The sequence below is a fragment of the Sinohyriopsis cumingii genome, chromosome 6 (genome assembly GCF_028554795.1).
Source record: "Sinohyriopsis cumingii isolate HCF-2022 chromosome 6, ASM2855479v2, whole genome shotgun sequence".
Classification (NCBI taxonomy): domain Eukaryota; kingdom Metazoa; phylum Mollusca; class Bivalvia; order Unionida; family Unionidae; genus Sinohyriopsis; species Sinohyriopsis cumingii.
In genome coordinates this window covers 119022137-119030883 of record NC_142966.1, presented here as the reverse complement: position 1 = coordinate 119030883, position 8747 = coordinate 119022137, and the positions used below count along the sequence as shown (strand labels likewise).

Sequence of the window (8747 nt, the reverse complement as noted above, 5' to 3'; positions counted from 1 at the left end):
ATCACATTGTACTTCACCTAGAGTATAGGAGTCTGGATGAATTCAAACAAAATCAATCACATTGTACTTCAGGCTAATGCAAAACAACTGCCGTGGCCATATGCACTTGTTTTTGCTAGAGAAGAATGAGAAATATTGACCACACCCACTCTCGTTAATCATAATAAAGTAAGTCATGTAACAAACTCGTACGATTTTAAAGCTTCACCCTCGCTGGTGTTGTGCTTATGTTATTTATCCAGTTGGTACGTTTATTCACTGGTTAAATATTTCAACAGAAAAAGAAACATTCCAAATTTGATTTCCATGTACGATTTAAGTACATTGCAGATCATTTAATAACCACTTTTGCACGTAGTTTCTCCGTGGCTTTGCTAATACTTCCAGTGAGTCACGCAGAGAATAAGCTACATCATTTCTGATTGGTGGTTGCTGTTTTACTCTGGACATGAAAAACAATAATCACCGATCAGAAGTCAATATAACATATTTCATTGTGTAACACACCGGGAATATCTCCATCAAATTAGACTCAAGTAGACAAGTACGCGAATCAACAGAGTAACTTAGCGTAAATGTGGTTATTAAATTATGAGTAAACCATTTCATTATACATTGGAACACATTTGGACTGCCTCTGTTCTGCTGAAGATACAGTTGGGATACGATAATTACCACAAAATCGTGAAACAGAGAGGAGGCATCACGAAGCACGTCCCCTTGTGTTAATTGCCAAAAAGCGAGCGACTGTTGTCAACAGATGTTTCTTTTCTTTTTAAATGACAAACATGAGTGTCTGTGACTACAACATATTAAAGAATTGAAAGGTAAACGACTAATACTTATTAATAACTGTTGACTATTAAAGTAACTTGTATAGATTAAGTATCGTTCTGTATTTATTCCCCCAAATCTTTTACCGATACGTGTATCTGTATTACAAAAGTATCGATGTATCGATATATCTATGAAGAGTTTCACCCGAAGTAAGACCAGTGTTATTTTACTTACTGTTCATTTGTTAAATCTGCTAATTTTCAAAATGATACTGTAAAAATATTGTTTTGTGAACATTATAACTAATTTATCTTTAGATTAGCAACGTGATGTGCATCAACATTGTCAACCTTGTAAATACGTTCATGTTATATGTTCTTGCTATTTTGTAAATGAAAAGAAAGGGAATACTGCAAATGCGTCATCTCAGTTAGTGTTGAGTTAACTAGGCTAATTAATGAAAAAATGTTGATTTTGATAAAAATGGTGTTGAATTGTTTTTATAGAAGAAATTCGTTTTCTGCTTTTCACATTCTCTCTGTCGAACTCGGTAAAAAGTAAAACGAATGTGTGTGTGTGTGTGTGATTTTGATTTTTAACGTAGCTTTAACAATTTTTCAGTCATATCTCTACGATGTCTGCAGTGTGGCGGTTTACAGTGATGTCCAGTACGGGGGCATCATGTCACAGACATATAGCACAATGTCCCATCCAGTCACATTATCCTGACAGCAGGTCAACCAGTCCTAACACTAACCTCTTAATGCTGAGCACCATGCAAGGCAGCTGTTAGTACGATTTTTGTAAGTCTTCGGTATGACTCACCCGGAATCGAACCCACGACCTCCCGCATCTGAGGCGGACGCTCTAGCCACTAGGCAACAGGAGCGGTCCTGTATCTTGTCGTTGGATGGAAAGTGTAAGGTTTTAAGCCACAATATGTGACGTATTGCATTGTATGTATGGAATAACTGACAATAATTAAAAGGAGGGTGTTAGAAAGTATCCAAAACGTTTATTTTGGAAAGTACTCAAAAGTGGGTGGTAGTAATCAAAAGGTTTTATTGGATAGTGCTCGGAAGGTGTGTTTTGAATAGAAATCAAAAGGTCCGTGTTGAATAGTAATTAAAATGAAGGTGTTTTTGTTTGATTGAAAATGCAGGTGTTAGGAATTAATAAAACAAAATTAACATTAAATTGTCCATTATCCACAGACAGTTACATCTGTACTGAAGACCGAAATGTATAGACAAAAGGAGAAATCATATGCTAAAGTTTAATATTAGATGTGTTAGTGTGCCTATCCTATTGATATAGACAACATCTAAAAGGGTATATTGCTCTATAAAGACTCTTACCCTTGCTTATATATGATATATTTGCATGTACGTAAGTACAGCGTGTCTATGAACACCCCTACCCATACTTGTGTTTGATAGCATGTATGTTTGTGTGTATGTTAGTATGATGTGTGTAAAGCGTTCATGTCTCTGTCTTTAGATTGATGTTTAGAGACTTTTCGGCGCGTTTGAGAGTATATCAAAAGTGAGATGGATAGGAATCAAAACGTGGGGAGAGTATATCAAAATTGGATATTGGGTATTATACCATAAGCTTGTGATAGCACAGTAGCTAGCGTGCTGGACACGCAAGCCAAATATTGCAGATTCGATTCCTGTCCAATCAGTCCCGGCACTCTACTGTCTTTAAAACGTTAATATACATGTTGTTTGGATCACGCTAGGAACCGCAACGATTCCTTTCGTTAGAGTATTGGACTCGCTATCGGAAGAGCGTGAGTTCCAATCATCCCAGTCATTGTCGTTTTAGCAACCGTAATGTGTCTCTGGGCAAGACATTTTACTTGAATTGCCTTGGCAACTTATGACTTTTCATGTGCGTATGTGCCTTTAAAAACAAACGAATCAATCAAGCAAGTAAGCAATAAATCTTTTTGTACTTGTAATTTTAATATATCATCTTTGTGACGAAAAACAGCCAAGGGCGAAAGAGGAAAGTTTAGATGGAGACATACGGTCACGCCTAGTTAGCGATAGCCGGCATTCCTTGCTTGTAATCTGTTTTTGTTCAACAAGTGGGCGGATGCGGCGATCCATCAATTCGAAGTACATTATTTGATCATTATTTGAATAGGCCATTAATTGATCGCATCGGGTTTACTGTCTTGTACTACAAGAATTACAGATTAATATAAACACATTCCACCGACCACTCCAGCTGAATGTAAAGGTAGATATACTCGGTAAAGACTTTTTTCATGATTTATTTGCGAAGCTGTAAAGAATATAGTGTTAACACTCTGGCTCATGTTTACAGCGCTCTCCGTTACGGATCACTGTCATCTCACCTCTGTCTGCGTGAGTTCGAGTCTAGGATTCGGCTAATGTGGGTGTGTGAGAAAGCTTGCCAGTAGCTTCTCGTGGGTCGGTGGTTCTTCCCGGGGTTTTCCTGGGTTCTTCCTCCACCATTAATACTTGCCGCCATGTATAGCCTATCGTGTGCTGAAAAATGGCATTAAAACCCCACAACAACAACTGGCTCATGTTTATGAAATGAACTGCCACTTGATTTGAATACAGTACTAATAGTAATTATGTTTAAACTTAACTGTCAATTTTAGGATGTTTAAGCTTTCAATATCACATCCATATTGTTAATACTACCTCCAGTGTTAATCATGTTTATTTCGTATGGCGGCCAGTATAACTGGCGGAGGAAGAACCGGGAAAAACTTAGCTAAGAATCATCAGCCAATGGGACCGCTCCGGTGGCCTAGTGGATAGAGTGTCCGCCTTGGATGAGGGAGGTCGTGGGTTCGATCCCAGGCTCAGTCATATCAAAGAATTACAAAAATGGTACTAACAGCTGCCTCGCTTGGCGCTCAGCATTAAGAGGTTAGTTTTAGGACTGGTCGGCCTGGTGTCAGGATAATGTGACTGGGTGGGACATCATGCTATATGTCTGCGGCATGATGCCCCAGTGATAATCACTATAAACTGTCACACTGCAGACATCGTAGCGATATGACTGAAACATTGTTAAAGCTACGTTAAAAATCCAAATCACACACACACACACACACACACACACACAGCCAACGGGAAGCTACTTGCAAGTTTTCGCACATAGCCACATTGGTCGAGCCCGAGACTCCAACCTACACAAGCAGAGGTGAGAAGGCAGTGATCGGTATAGGCACCTAAGTTAAATGGTCAGTTGTACTATTTTTGTCACCGATAAATTGGGTCATATTAAATATGTGTAATACTTTTTTCCCTCATTAATTAGTTTGGTTTGTGGCAAATTATTTTCTTCTATATTAGTTCAGTTATATTGTTCTTGTTCTTTGAGTGCCTTGGGGGAGATTGGTTTATTTACTGCAGTACTGTGTTACCCATAACGGTGGCAGTAATAATAGTCGTAATTGCACTTTAGTGTCATGTACGACACATCCTGTATGACTATTTTCGTGTGTGCGTGAACGTGGATGATAAACTGGAGTAATTTATGGTACGAAGGTCACTCATTCGCTATAGAGCAAGTTTGTAAGCATAGGATTAAAGGAATATCAACCTGTCCGACATTTGTTGCCTAGATAAAATAAAAATTGGGCTGCTATATACAAAGTGGCAGCTGTCCTATTTCCATAGTTATGAAGGCCACCTATCATTTAGGAAAGAAGTCAGCTTACAACACATATGTACGGTAAAATGACAGAAAGTAAAAGAACAAAAGGTCACAAAATCATAGGACGTAAATTCACATTCTATAATTATTACTATTAATGATTACAATAAATCGATGGTTTCACATGTAAGGAAGATTCTTAAGCAATGGAAGCCGCAAGGGAAAATCGTAAAACAATAAAGTAGCATTCAGATCTCAGAGGTTTATATAAGGCTTCTGCTTGACGGGAAAAGTAGTTTTTATTTAAAACAATATATACAATTAAAATGTGTTTCTTTCAATATCTACTTTTCAAAAGTGTTAAATTGAAAGAAATCCTTTAAAGACTTTCTTAAACATTAACATTCAAATATTCATAAACTTTTGCATTGCATTAGAAGTGAAAGTTACGACACCGTAATTTTTTCTTAGAACATATACAGTATATTTTTGGGGTTTTTGTTGCAGAATGTTGTCATTGTTGTTTTGCATATTTTCAGCAAATGATAGGCGGCCAGTATAAATGGTAGAGGAGAAACCCATGAAGAACCACCGATCTACACGAAGCTACTGGCAACCGTTCACAAATACCCACACTGGCCGAACATGAGGCTTGAACCCGCGCGGACAAAGGTGAGATGGCCGTGGGCAGTAAAAGCGAACGTTTTGTGCCACTCAGCCAACCCACTGCAGACTGTTATAAATACATTGAAAATATAATTTAAAAAAGTCATACAGCTGATATTTTATTTATTATTTTCATATGACAACGATGATGTTGCAATTAATGAAATTCGTCGTTCGTTTTAAAACATGCAACATGGTAAAATTCAAAGTGTGACTCGAATGCCCTGTTAGTCTTAGTCCAACACGTCTCGCATAACAGTGAAAATTTAACTTGTGCCCAATTTTTCTGTGACATTCTGTCTGTAACTTTCTGTGTGGCCTTCTGTCCTGCATTCTGTATGTACATGTATATACTGTAAGAACTATAGAGTTGGCGTAAGATAGTTATGTTTTACATTTAACTAGCCAAATGACCTACCTGTCATTCTCGCAACAGGCATTCATTTGTCACCAGAGGAAACGCCAATGTCATAATAGGGCGCAACAAGTAAATTGCTTGGTTCACGGAGGTTTCATGAGTGATGTTATCGTCATCATTGTTTCGACTGCGTTAGCAGATATAAAAAGGCAACGCGAGTTCCAGTTTAATTTTTGTGGCAGTGATGGTTACCGTAGCAGTCGAAGTAACAATAATTAAAAATACAGTCTGCATATTGTGTGTTAAATTTCTTGTGGGTTGTGTTACAAATATAACACCATTCATCGCAGTCTTTAAACATTGTTCCGCCATGGCCCTTGTTCAGATATCTGTAACAGCGTGTTCCACAGACGCCCCTTTTATATTTGCAGCATAATGTTCCGCCTAAGATCCTGTTCTGTTATAATTTGCAACAGTTGTCAATGTTATAGATTTAGAGCCATTTTTTAAATTTAACTTTTTTTCCTCGTACATAGGTAGCCAAGGGTCGGGGAGTCATCCTACGGACTACCTTACAACTCCTTTTCTTTCTACATATGTTTTGTCTGTACAAAGGTTTCAATTAGCAAAACATTCCTCTATTAAAGCGGGAGGAAATTACAAGAGCAAAAGAGTATATCATGAAGTAGGAACATACATACATACATACATACATATATACATACATACATACATACATACATACATACATACATATTGTCTGAAAGTACTCATTTATTCTAATAACATAAGCTTCCATCGCCAGTCTCCCTCTTTATAGTTTTATAGGAACTGGTATGTCAGTCACTATTTTCTTCTTAGAGCCTTGCAAACTTTTAGCACAGGATAACACCTTTTTCTTATAAATCCAACAATTGAATTTTATTATAATGGGTGCAGGACCAGGAGCTCTGTGTGCATATACAAACCACATAGCATGTGCTCTTTGCATGTTGATATTCGAAGTCTTTCTCTAGAACTTCTTTGAATACTTGAAAGATGTTCTCACTAGGATCATTTTGTCTCACCTCGTACAAAAGAATGTTGTAGTTTATTTCGTGCTTTTCTGTGATAAGAAGTTTTCTTCCAGATATTTAACGAACTCCTTTGTTTTCTCATCTAGAGTCTGGAGCTCTTGCTTAATATTGTTCTGCGGTTTTGTCACTCTCTCATTGCTGAAATTTCTGCTCTCTTCAGTATCAGCGATTTCAAGTTTCACTGTTTTAGTCTCCTCTTTAGAAGACTGAAGTCCTGACCTCAAAGTATTTACACTTAATCTTTCTGTCCATAGCCTGAAAGCTATCTACTGCTTTCTAATCAAGTTCATCTAATATTTTTTTGCAGTAACAACTTATCAACGGACATTTTCGTGTCAGTTTCAGACACACATTCAGCACTAACATTAAAACACACCCATCAACTTTACTGGTGACACTTCTGCTACAGAACTTTTTTTCCAGATTTGTCTTTAACAATAGTTTTCTGTGATTTGCTTTCAATCAGACTAACATTCAGGAAAGAATATTGTATTACTCCTCAGATGTGCGGGAATTTTCAGTCATTTGTTACAAAAAATGTACGTCAACTGTCTAGTTCGTACGATATAATACAAGTGTATGCATGCTGTAGGCTAATAGCTTTTTATTACCTTCAGAAAAAATATTTGTTAGAAAAGGAGAAATCTCTGTAATAATTGGCGGGTACCACCCTCCTGTAGTTGCAAATAAAACCCTAATTTTTACATCTTTCTTATTAAAAGAAGCGATTGACAAAAAAGCTCGGAAATGAGCAGGCAGGGTTTCGGCCAGAAAGATCATTTGCCGACCAAAGTTTCACTCTGAGAATCATCATCGAGGAATCCCTTGAATGGCAATACTCACTGGTTGTTAATTTTGTGATCTTCCAGAAAGCTTTTGATAGTCGCCATAGAGTCACCTTAAAGAACATCATGTATCAATACTGGGTAGCAGAAAAGTATAACTGCCGACACCATTAGAGCTGTATGCAATACGTACTTTGTTCCCATAAGCAACATACTGTCAAAATTGTTAAATGATGACACAGTGATGCAGCTATCTCCTCTTCTGTTTGGAATATCGATTGTCTGGCTCATGAAAACGTTCACAACAGGGATAATATTGGGACAATCATGGATAGTTGGGTTGAGAAAACTGGACTGAAGATCAGTGCAACAAAGCTGAAGGTACTTGAAACACAGAACCCTGACTAAATAATCAAAGTGGAGGGAAAAACGCTGGAAAGGTCAATAACTTCACATACGCGCGAACATAAGAGATTTGATTTTATGGCAGAGATATGCACCCAGATTGCCAATTGAACATCAACTGAAGATCAAACAATATGAGCCTGTGATTGAAACGCGAAATCCTTAACTCAGATGGTATCTTTGTATTGATGTATGCATCGGAAAGTTTAAGGTACAAAATAAATAATGGAAAATAAACTTGACTCAGAAAGGTAAAAGGAATACATTGGAGGAAAGACAACAGTAGCAAAGAAATAAAAGAGGAATTTCAACAGGAATTATATCGACAATCATTAGAAAGAAGAGATATCGACAATCATTAGAAAGAAGAGATGAACATACACTGTGCTGATAATTGCCAAATAAACATTATCGAAAACAGTTGTTGCTACTCCATGGTCTTAAACTAAGTAGCAGAAAAGAACAAAAACTAACAAGCTTTGTAGCATGCAAAACTTCATTTAGTTTCCAAGAATACAAAGTGGAAATTTAAAAATAAATTGCAGTATTGTGAATAGATACCAAAATAGTCCTAAAAGTTCTATCACAAGTTCAATTGTATAGAGTTTCCAATTGAAAATCAGTGGTTTTCCAAGTAAACTCCAATATTGTATGTGTTGATGTGCCTGTAGCGTTGAATGTGCTAATGTGCCATTGGTCTGGAACGTGGCGATGCGCTAACAGCTTTTTGATGTATCAGAATAATATGAACAAAAATGTTCTTGACTAAAACCACTGTAAGTCCAAATTAATGTTTAAGTCCAAGAATATTATTGAGCACTTTGTAATTCCAGTGAATAATATTCGAATAGATAAAACCACCCAAACTAAAACCTGAGCCCAACAATAAGATTCACACAAAGAAGGGCTGAAATATTACCTGGAGTTATTATTTTGATTTTATTCTAGGTCGTTAATTACTAAAGTTCCTGCGAGAAATAATCTTACCAATTCAGTGGAGTGAAATAATATAATATTTATCACTCCCTGGCA

General features: G+C 37.0%; 1 long non-coding RNA gene across 1 annotated transcript; it reads left to right on the top strand.

The window, feature by feature from the left end:
• The first annotated feature begins 440 nt into the window (after positions 1-440).
• On the top strand, positions 441-5199 carry LOC149797828 (uncharacterized). Its single transcript, XR_016421560.1, has 2 exons — positions 441-827; positions 4965-5199. It is a non-coding gene; the product is annotated as an uncharacterized LOC149797828 (long non-coding RNA).
• Positions 5200-8747: the final 3548 nt, after the last annotated feature.